The sequence below is a fragment of the Citrus sinensis genome, chromosome 7, assembly GCF_022201045.2.
Source record: "Citrus sinensis cultivar Valencia sweet orange chromosome 7, DVS_A1.0, whole genome shotgun sequence".
Lineage (NCBI taxonomy): Eukaryota > Viridiplantae > Streptophyta > Magnoliopsida > Sapindales > Rutaceae > Citrus > Citrus sinensis.
This window is the reverse complement of record NC_068562.1, coordinates 21,199,310-21,211,368: the sequence shown is the minus strand read 5'-3', so window position 1 is coordinate 21,211,368 and position 12,059 is coordinate 21,199,310. Positions and strand designations below refer to the sequence as shown.

The following is a 12,059-nucleotide window of genomic DNA, read 5'->3' as shown; positions in this document are numbered from 1 at the left end:
AGTAACTATACTCTATATACAACCATCTTCAACACAAAAAGTTAGCCACGGTTAGTCTCTAAAATAAAAAAATCAGTAAAAACTTAACAAAGATTCCACAATTATCGACTATTCCCTCCCCCCAACCAAAATGAAATATTGTCCTCAATATTTTAAAGGAAAGAACTAGAGTTTAGAAGATATCACCTGGATGGTGTAACACAGAAGAAAATATTTACAAGCGGAGAGTTAAATCTAATTTGTACTTCTTATTGCGGCTACTGTTACCATCATTATTTGTAACGCTCCAACACAAAGGTCTAGGAGTCTGGCTCCGATCTATAAGCTTGTAACAGATCAAGTAGCTCAATAGCAGTGTGAGTACAAATAAAAAGTTTTTTCGCTATGGAAGGAATGAAATAGTTTTTTATTACATGATTAAGAAATGCGATGAAACCATCATAAAAGTTATTGACATTTAACAAACCGATGGGTTTTTAGTGAATGTGCAGATGAGCCTAAGATGCTAATGTGATAAGTGCCTCTAGAGTTGCAAGATCTTCTGTGAAGAAAATAAAAACATCAGCATGATTAAGCATTTAAGTTATTCTTTCTTGTATACCTGAGATGACTAACTCTTCTCCAGCCAGTGAGTCAGACAAACTGCCCAAAGTTTTAGGGCTCTTGGGATGATGCCTAACACTTGACTTCCTTTGAGAAAAGCAACTTCTAAGACCAATTTTGATAACCCTCGGTTACCTCCTCCATACACCAAGTGTAGGTTTCCCTCACTATGCTTCGACCAAGATCTATGGCTAACTCAACGAACTCTTTATGTTTGCCATAATTAAATCCAAAAAGTACACAAATGTTCTTGAATTATTTATTAGGAGTAGCTGCCATTGGGATACTTCTCAAAAAGAATTTGTGAGTGCTTAACAAAAAAAATCATATTTAAGAATCTTGGTGACAGTGGGTCACAGTTGTGTATGAGATAGCATGCCTGTGTCAATTAACGTGTAAGGCACATAGCTCGAGAGTCAAAAAGCAAACAGTAAAAAGAAAAAAATGATAAAATAAAATTATTAAAGACAATAATGCAAATGATAAAACAACAGTGAAATAAAACAACAGTGAAGTAAAAGGATATTTACAGGTAGGTGCAACTGTGGCTCACATATTCCTCTGGTTTTACATCCAGAAACGGCTTGAACGCCCTCTATGGGTCGAGGATAGGCTTCCTATCCAGTTTTCTTATAAACTGGCAAACAGGGTTGTTTATAGTTAGATTCCCGAGACTATATCGTGCATGCTCTTTCTAGAATAATGACTATAACTGGAGAATCATTCCTTGTACATATCCACTGGGATGTGTTTCAAGAGATAAAAAGATATCATCCAATGACTCCTTATTCAAGCCATCTCTAATTAATTGAATCTTATCTTCCTTGTTATCAGACACCATTCCTAAAGAACATGGTTTTTTATCGCATCTCATTCTGGCACACTTATGACAAGTAACAGAAATTCTTTGAGCTCTTCATTTTCTATATTAGGATTTAACCGACGTTGCATTTTCCTAGTAGGTTTAGCATTTTCATCAAGGTGAATGTAATGTATGCAGTCTACTGGGTTTAAACATTTTATGTCGGCTATGGTCCATCCTAATGCTCCTTTGTACTCTTTTAAAACATCCAATAACTTACCTTTTTGTTCGTCATTTATGAATGATGAGATGATTACTGACAGAGTGCTTTCTTCTCTAATGGTGCTAGTTGTTCAACTTTTGACTTCCATTTATTAGTGTCCATGGATGGTGCTGAGTCAAGTAGGGCGTTGACCTTATCGTTGATCTGTCAATATCAAAATTAAAACCAAAGTGAGTTAAAAATATTTGTAAAGGATCATACTAAGGTTTGAAAGAAAAGTATTATCAACTATTTCTTCTATTAAATCCACATCAATAATTTCATCATCTGCATTGTGAGGTTGTTTAGCAATGTTGAAAATGTTTAGCTCCATAGTCATGTTGCCAAAGGATAACTGCATATTTCCAGTCCTGCATTGAATGTGAGCATCCGCAGTTACTAAGAAAGGTCGGCTTAGGATAATGGGGATGTGCTTCCTTGAATCCTAGATTGGTTGAGTGTCAATTACAATGAAATCAACAGGAAAATAAAACTTGTCTACCCAGATAAGCACGTCCTCCACAATACCATGAGCTATTTTCGTGGACTGATCTGTAAGCTGTAACACCACTAGAGTTGGGTGTAATTCTCCTAGTCCAAGTTTCACAAATACTGAGTAGGGTAACATATTTACACTAGCTCCTAAGTCCAACAAAGCATTCTCAATTGTTTGGTTCCCTATACTACATGAGATAGTGGGGGAGCCTGGGTATTTTCTATTAAAAAGGTCTTCTTTTGAACATGAATGTTTCTCTTTTTAGTACAAAGGTCTTTAAGAAACTTGGCATAAGATGACACTTGTTTTATAGTATCAAGCAAAGGGATGTTAACACTTACCTGTTTGAAGATTTCAAAAATCTCACCTGTGGATTTTCCCTTCTTTCCTTTAGCTAACCTCTGAGGAAATGGAGCATTGGGAACATATTCTCGTGGGTTTGAAACTGATTGGGCTTTTTCTTCTTTCTCTTCCGATGGTGAGTCCTCAACATTCAGAGGTACAATTTGATTTGCTTTTGTAGCCGGCATCTCTATTTTGTTGTCAACTTCTTTTCCTTTTCACAAGGTCATGACAGCTTTGACCTCTCCGTGCTGTTATGGTGAACTGGTACTTACTTCATGCACTCCTTTAGGATTAGGCACTGGTTGACTTGGAAATTTGTCTTTCTCAACAGTCATTACCAAAGTTTGAACTGAAGAGGCAAGCTGTCCCACTATCTTCTCGAGGTTTGAAACTGATTGGGCTTGTGAGTTGAAGCTTGCTCTCATCTCATTTCGTAGTTCATCAATGGCGCAGTTCTGTTGCTCGATCGTGGAGTGAGTAACATTCCTGAAATTCTGGAATGCATCCTCCCATGGTCTAAGTTGAGAGTAATTCGGGTTTTGATTGTATGGTCTAAATGGTGGCTGAGAGGCTTGAAGAACTTGAGGAATTGGTTGCATTGGTGGAGTTGGAGCTACTGGTCCATTTTGTTGAAATCCTTGAGACCATGAAAAATTAGGGTGGTCTCTCTATCCAGGGTTATATGTGTTGGAGTATGAGTTATAATTTGATGGCTTTCTCATTGCACTTATAGCATTGGCTTGATCTGAGTATGAGTAATGGTCATGTGCTTCTGTTGATTTAATAGCCGTTAATGATGTTATTTGTCGGGAAAGACCTTCAATTATTTCTTTAACTTCTTTAATTCCCAAACTTGACTTGCCAATGTGAACCTCATTTACTCCCTTAATTCTTTTAGTATTCATGAGTGATCGATTCTGTTGTTGGGAATTATTTATTTGTCGCTGGAAGGAATCTTAAATCTCTGATGCCCTTTTTGACATTAGCTCTCCTCCACTTGTTGCCATTAGCCACTCTTGCACATGCGACAATAATCCCTCCAAAAAGTATTAGCATTGGTGCCATTTCTCGTACCCATGATGTGGACACTTCAAGAGTAGCCCATTGAATCGCTCCCATGTTTCGAAAAACTGCTCATTATCTCTCTGGGTAAACTCTGAGATTTCCCTGCGAATAGCATTGGTTTTATGCACTGGGAAGTATTTATTCAAAAATTTTGTTACCATTTGTTCCCATGATGTAATGTTATTAGCAGGCAATGTATTGAGCCATGAACGTGCTCTATCCTTTAAAGAAAATGGGAATAGTATAAGTTTAACATCATTGTCTGAAAAATTCTCATATTTAAAAGTTTGACAAACAGCATAAAAATCATTCAGATGATTATATGGGTCCTCATTTTCTAGGCCATAGAATGTTGGGAGACAATTTAGCACACTATGTTTTAACTTAAAACTCTTAGCAATTACATTTGGGTATCTTATGCATGATGTGCTCAAATTATCTAAGGGACTAAAGTAGTCCTTAAATGGCCTCTCCTGTGGTTGTTGTTGTTGTTGTTACTGCAAATCCATCTTATTTTTAACGTGTTTGTGTGTACGAAGTGTTTTTTCAAGTTCAAGGTCTATAGGCTCAAGATTAGGTAATAATGACCTTTGACTATGCGTGCAAAGAACACAAAAATAAATAGGAACTAAACAAATAAAAATAAATAAGAAGGAGAAATTACGGTACTAACCTTATTACACTGTTAAAATCTTTTTATAAAAACACACTAAAAAAATATGTGAAATAAATTAATTAAAAAAAAATTAATAAGATAAACAAAAAATTATAAAGAAAAATAACTTGAAAATTAAATTACAGAACTTCAAAGAAGAGAAAAAGAAAAGAAATTCTTACCTCTAAATATAGATTCATTTTTTTTCTTTTTTAAATTAAAATTACAAGAAAATAACAAAAAATAAAATTATTTATAAAAATTAATTCTATGAATTAAAATAACTTACCTCCCCGGCAACGGTGCCAAAACCTTATTGTGCAAATTTTATTGAACTCGCAAGCGCATGAATCTATTGTAGAATAGATTAACAATGACGAGTGTCGATCCCACGAGGAGGTGAATTTTAATTATGTGTAGAATTAATTTACAATGAGGGTTGTTGGATTTGTGGTGAAAATGATTTAAAAATTCTAAAATTTAAATTGAAATGGCAGAATTAAATTAAAGTGGAAACTATTATAATTGATGTACTTGGGTATCTGGATCTGTATCAACATGCACCATAGATTAAATATTCTTTATTCTTGCCAATTAAATCATGAGGGGGATTTCCACTCCTCAAGAACCATACTCTAATCAATATGGTGCTAAGGACTTATCGTGCCAAATAATAATAACCTTGTACTAGGGAGCCGGTGAAACCAGGGCGGTATCTAGACAAGATTATTATTATTTGTCCGTGAAAAGTAAAAACATCCACAATAATTAGAGGGGAAGAGAAAATAAATTTACCAAATAAAGCCCATGGCACATGTTGAGACTTCATTTTCAACCCAAGCTTAAAAGAAAATTAGTTACTCATAATTGAATTAGGGGTAAAATGAGAATTTATTAAAATACAAGATGGAGAAGGAATTACAGAAAATTGAACTCAAAAATGAATTCAGGGATGCCAAATTAGGGGGGAGAGCCCCATTTTTATAGATATATTGAGTAAATCATGACCATCAAATTAAAAATATTTGAACGCTCAGGATTGCGCCACGTCATCAGTAAACAGTACGCTGTTTGACCACACAGTTTGAACAGTGACACAGTTTGGTTGTAAGTTATCCTATGTATATGCATGTACCATACGCACAATTTTTGGTCCACTGATACGCTGCCACGCCACCAATCAACAGTACATAAGAATTTTAGTCTAATAGAATCGTGACATCTCATCAGTCAATGCCACATCATCAGTCAATACCACGTCATCGATCCATCTATGTGAACAGTGTCGTGAACAGTAACATAAACAGTATCGTATATGTGAATAGTACTATTTTTCCTTTATGCTCCTCCCAAGATTTTCGACTGTCCTGAGTTCAAAAGTGATGTTCGTTTTGCTGTCTAAACTCTCGTTCATTGTAAAATGACCATGATGCCCCTAAAATACATAAAATACTTAATTAAAATAAAACACACATGATTAAATTACAGGAGACTAAAATACATACAAGTAGAACTGTTAGTAAGACTTGAAATGTAAAATGACGATTTTCTCCTTTATAAATATATATTTTCTAATACTCAACATCAAGCTGATCAATGCCATAACATTCAAAAGGCATATCTCTATGCATAAATAGGTAATTGAATTAGCAATAATAAATTTCATAGCAATTAAATGAAAACATTTGATGAAGGATCCTGCTAATCCATTCTAGGTATGCACATATGGTATCGGGTGCCCTATATCAATTCTAGGTGATACACAATAGTTATAAGAAGTTTTAGAAGTGAGTTGACATGTAATCAATCTAGAAAATCTGCGCAAGTAATCTTGCGAGCAAGTTTTATACATATAGTCAATCTAGAAACTTTATACATGAAAATCTGTGCAAGTGATCTAGTGAGCAAGTGATATAAACCATCTCACTAGACAATGGAATCTTCTAGTTCTTCAATGGATGTCTAAAAGAATTTTCATAATTCAACACATCATTATAAATCCTGGGTGACCAAGCAATTATTTCATATTTAGAAAAATTTGGATCAATGAATTTTTAACTTATACTGTATAACTTGCAATTGCATTTTGAGTTTTATGATATGGCCCAATTAAGAAGGTTTTAAGCTTCTCTAATATGTATTTAATGCCTTAAATAATTTTGGTAATACAGAAATGCTCTTCATTATTTGGACTTAAAATCTCAATATAATATCTATTTCGGCGCATAAATCTAAAACTCAGTAGATTTCTTCTAGATCTGGCTGAATATCGAGAATTTGAAATCCATAATTTTTGTTCTACTTTGTAACAAGATTATACCTCTTATGGAGCACTCAATTAGTTATAACTCCTTCGGAGTATTCAATCAAGTGAGCAGGATGAATTGTAATATACATCGTTTGCTTCAAGCAATATTAAGTTTGAAAAAAAATATAAACAAGAAGCATTTATTATATATTACTTGAATGATAAATATTAAATCTAAATTAGTATCACTAATATTTCTCTATTTGGAGACATTAAGATGAGTGAGATCTTTTGGATAATAGTCATTTATTCGAATTCATCTCCACATTTTCAAGGTTTTATTTTAGCTTATTACACGTTACTAACGCTCTTTCATGCTGTATTCATGATAATTTTCACAATGTTAAAAAATTCTCTAAATCCATCATTTTCTTAATTTTCATTAGGCATTCTGTTATGTGTCTATAAATAAACAAACTCTTAAAAAACATATAATATTTCTAGACATGTTTATGAATTTGGATAATCGTCAACTTAAATCGAAAAAACATGTTCTACAAAAGGTTGTTAAAAAATGATTCTAGAAAATAACAGTGAACCGTTTGTTGAAAACGGCAAACCGATAATTTCCAAAAAGTATGTTATATGAAAAGTTGTTGAAATGCTGTATCTAGAAAATAACAGTGAACAGTTTATGGGAAATGGTGAACCAATAATTTTAAGAGAAGAATTGATTTGTAATTGTGAATTGTTTAGCAAGAACAGATAGCCATAATTTGTTTTGCAGGTCTCTGGAAATAAACAGCTAACTGATAATGTCAAACGATAAACTGACTATTTAAAATCTCAGCAAAAGATCATTTGGACTAGTGAAACGGTTACCGATAGCAGTTAATGGCAATCCGATTTTTCTCAGAAAGTTAACAACGGCTAGTTTTCAACTCCAACTATAAAATGGCTCAATCAAATTCAAACAAAGTGAGATCTAAGAGTTATCATTGAGCTTGTTACTAAGCATACAACCATTATTGAGATTTAAACTTGTTTTATGTTTCCTTGATTCACACATTGAGCTTTCATTTGTAATCAAACACATTGTGTGAGAGAAAATTTATTTGTAATCTTTATTTTTGAAAGGTTGTAAGTGTTGGGATACACTTAGGTTAATGGATTGGGGATAATCTCTTGTTGTAAAGGTCCATTGACACCTTGGAAGTCAATTGTAAGAGTTGTTGAAGCTTTGGAGGCTTACTTAGTGAAATCCTCAAGCCCGGTGAGCTTGGAGGCGTGGACGTAGGCACGGTTGGTTGAGCCACATAAAAATCACATGTGTCCTCTCTCTTACCCTATCTCTTTATTTTTCATTGCACATTAATTTGTTTATTTTGATTTTGGTTTCTTAGTTTATAGTGCATCAAGTTTTAGTTTAAATTTTTAGAAACCCAATTCACCCCTCTCTTGAGTCGCCTAGTTAGTATTTCATTTGGTATCAGAGTAAGGTGCTCTTATTTACTCTTAACCATCTAGAGTTAAAGATCAATGGCAACTCAAAATGATTCCACATTTAGGAAAGGTCAATCAACCATTAGACCTCCATTTTTTTATGGACATGACTACCCTTATTGGAAAACTAGGATGAGAATTTATTTGCAAGCTTTAGATTATAAAATTTTAGAAGTTGTTTGTGATGGTCCATTCATGCCTATGACTAAAAATAAAGTAAGAGATGGTATTCCAAAACCTTCAAGTTAATGGATTGAATTAGAAAAGAAAAAGATATCTTTAAACTCCAAGGCAACAAATGCTTTGTTTTGTGCTCTTGATAAGAAAGAATTTCATAGTGTCTAATTGTGAGAGTGCTCAAGAAATATGGAACAAATTTGAAGTTGTCTATGAGGGGACAAATCAAGTTAAAAAGTCTAATATTAGTAGATATACTTGACAATATGAATTGTTTGAAATGGAACAAAATAAGAGCATGTATTCAATGTATACTAGGTTTACTGATATTGTGAACACATTAAGAGCCTTAGGAAAAACATTTTCGAATAGCGAAAAAGTTAAGAAAATTATTAGGTCTTTACCAATGGAATGGAAACCTAAGAGAACCGCCATAGAGGAAGCTAAAGATTTAAACACTTTGCTTATTGATGATTTAATTGGTTTTTTATTTCTTGTGAAGAAGATTTGGTAGCGGAAAAAGGCAATGAGGAAAAAGATTGCACGCAAAGCACCTAAGCATGAGAGTGATGAGGAAAGTGAGCTTGATGATGAAGACATGGCTATGATATCTAGGAGGTTTAGAAAATTTTTCAAGAAAACCAGTGAGCGAAAAAAATTCCGAAACTACAAGAACCAAAAAGAGAAGAATGAGCCCATCACTTGTTATGAGTGTAAATATCCTGGACACAAACGATCAAAGTGTCCTCTGCTCAACAAGCTTAAAAAGAAGGCAATGGTAGCCACATGGGATGATAGTGATGATGAAGAGCAACAAGAGATGTCAAATCTAGCTCTCATGGAAATTGGGAATGAATCGTTGGGCGAACTTGATGAGGTAAGTGATCCTACTTATGATGAATTATATGATGCTCTTAAGGAATTGCATGATGATTGTGTTAGCTAAAGGACTACACATAATGTAATTTTGATGATAACAAACATGTGTCTTAAGTGATTTAATAAATATTGTATTTCACATTTTCACTAGTTTTTTAAGGATAATAATTTTGTAAGTGAATTAAGTGAAATTAAGTTTAGATACTCAACGGACAATGGCAAAATCAAGAATAAAGTTCAGAGCTCAACGGATAAATTATTACGATAAATTCTTGTAAAACCAGTATGATTCAATTGATGCATGATTTAGCATTTTAGAAGCCCAATAGTTTATTTAATTAATTATTTTTCATAAACTAAAAGGTTTTATATTTATAAGATAAAATATTTTGTGGATTTGAGTAATTTAGACTAAAATGAAAAGTTTTGCAATCTTTGAATTTAATAAGTATTATTTTGAATTTTGGAGTTGGATCTATTTACAAACATTTGAAACATTTTGGGCCATATTATAATTTATGCAAGTTTGAGGACCCGAATGTAATCAAAACATTTGAAATCCAAACTTGGATAGAGAGTGAACGGTTAACCGCCTGAGGGCTAGCGGCTAGCCACTTGAATTTTGGACTAAAGTGAAAGACTTTGAGAATATATTTAGGGCCATATCACAATTTCATAAAGTCTTGGGAATGACAAGCATTATTTAGAAATTCTGAAATTTGACCTGTTTGCTTGGGTCATATTGTAATTACAAAAATTTTTGGGCAAAAAATAATTTAATGAACAATGTTACTGTAACAAAATTCAAATTTAACGGTAACATCACTGTTCTGGTCGGCTAGCCGGATAAATCAAGCGGCTAACTGTTTGGTTACGGGAAGCCTATAACGGCTAGTTTTCGGGGTTTAACCATAAAAACCTAATTCCATCTTCATTTTAGAGGCTAAATCAAGTATAAACAAGATCATATAACATATATTGAGCTTCCATATCGCAAATAATCATTTATTGAATCATCATTGAGCTATAATTTGTTTATCCACTCTTAAAGAGAGTTTCATTATTATAATTTCATTTATCATCAAATTGTGAGTGTGCAAGTGTGAGAAACACTTAGGGTGAAGAGATTACGGAGATAATCTCTTAATTGTAAATGTCCATTGACACCTTGGAAGTCAATTATAAACATTTGAAGCCTTGAGAGGCTTGGATAGTGAAATTCTCAAGTCGGGTGAGCTTGGAGGCGTGGCGTAGGTGGGGATTGCCGAACCACGTAAATAATCCTTGTGTTTGTTTTCTCTTCCCTTACTATTTTAATATTGTGCTTGATTGAATTTATTGTTTTCGATTCCATTAAGACATTAGATTGAATTGTTGTAGCATAAGTTTTAAAATCCCAATTCACCCCCCTCTTGGGTTGCATAACTTGCATTTCATTTGGTATCAGAGCTTGGTTCTCTTGTTAGGACTTAACCATCTAGAGTAAAAGATCCATGGCAACCCAAAATGACTCAACCTTTAGGGAATGACAGTCTACAACTAGACCACTGTTCTTTGACGGAAATGACTACCCATATTGGAAAACTAAGACGAGAATTTATTTACAAGCACTAGATTATGAAATTTTGGAAGTTGTATGTGATGGTCCTAGTCCATTTATGCCTTTGATTAAAAATGAAGTCAGGGGTAGATATTCCAAAACCTTCATTGGAATAGAATGAATTGGAAAAGTGAAAAGCTTATCTGAATTCCAAAGTTATGAATGCCTTGTTTTGTGCACTAGATAAGAAAGAGTTTCATAGAGTGTCTAGTTGTGAAAGTGCTAATGAAATTTGGCACAAACTTGAAGTTGTTTATGAAAGCACGAATCAAGTGAAAGAGTCTAAAATTAGTAGGCACACTCGACAATATGAATTGTTCCAAATGGAGCAAAATGAGAGTGTGTATTCTATGTATACTAGATTTACGAACATAGTGAACACTCTAGGAGCCCTAGGAAAGACCTTTTCAAAAAGCGAGAAAGTTAAGAAAATCATTAGGTTGCTACCTAAGGAATGGAGACAAAAAAAGACTGTCATTGAGGAAGCTAAAGATTTAAATATCTTACCTATTGATGATTTAATTGGTTCTCTTATTTCTTATGAGAAAAATTTGGCAATCAAAAGAGGAAATAAGGAAAAGAAGAAAAGTATTGCTCTCAAAGCCACAAAATATGAGAGTGATGGGGAAAGTGAGCCGGATGATGAGCAGTTGGCTATGCTAGCGAGGAGATTCAGAAAATTTTTCAAGAAAACCGGTGAGCGAAGAAAATTTAAAAATCTCAAGAACCAAAAGGAGAAGAAAGAGGTAATCATATGCTATGAATGCAAAAAGCGGGCCCTATAAGATCGGAGTGTCCACTTCTCAATAAACTCAAGAAGAAAGCCATGGTGGCTACTTGTGATGATAGCGATGGAGAATCGAGTGATGAAAAAGATTCTCAAGAAGTGTCAAACCTAGCACTTATGGCAATAGGAGATGATGAACTTGATGAGGTAAATAATCTTCCTACTTATGATGAGTTATATGATGCTTTTAAAGAATTGTATGAGGAATTAATGAAAGTTGGTAAAAAGAATACATGTCTTAAAAAGAAAATGGTAGAGCTCACAAATGAAAATGAATCTCTAAGTACAAAGATTACATGCCTCGAATTAGAAAATAAAACATTGCATGATAGAGTTGCATTATCAAATGAGAAACTTAGCACTTCACATGAACATATGGAATCTCATGTAGATCATTTGAAAAAGGAAAATGAGATACGCAAGAAAAATAATATTGAACTTAGTGATGTTGTCTTAAAATTTACAAATGGGCAAAATATGTTGGATAACTTGCTTAATTTACAAAAATATGTATTTGATAAAGGGGGTATTGGCTATAAGTCAAAGTTGAAACAAAAATATTATAAGAGTTATTTTGTTAAAACTACCTCCATTAATGATCAAATTGTTTGTCATTATTGTAATCAAAATGGTCACA

At 33.5% G+C, this 12,059-nt stretch overlaps 1 non-coding gene across 1 annotated transcript; it reads left to right on the top strand.

Moving 5' to 3' along the window:
• Positions 1 to 3,579: 3,579 nt before the first annotated feature.
• On the top strand, positions 3,580 to 3,683 carry LOC112496376 (small nucleolar RNA R71). The gene has a single exon (XR_003062913.1). It is a non-coding gene; the product is annotated as a small nucleolar RNA R71 (small nucleolar RNA).
• The last annotated feature ends 8,376 nt before the right edge of the window (positions 3,684 to 12,059 follow it).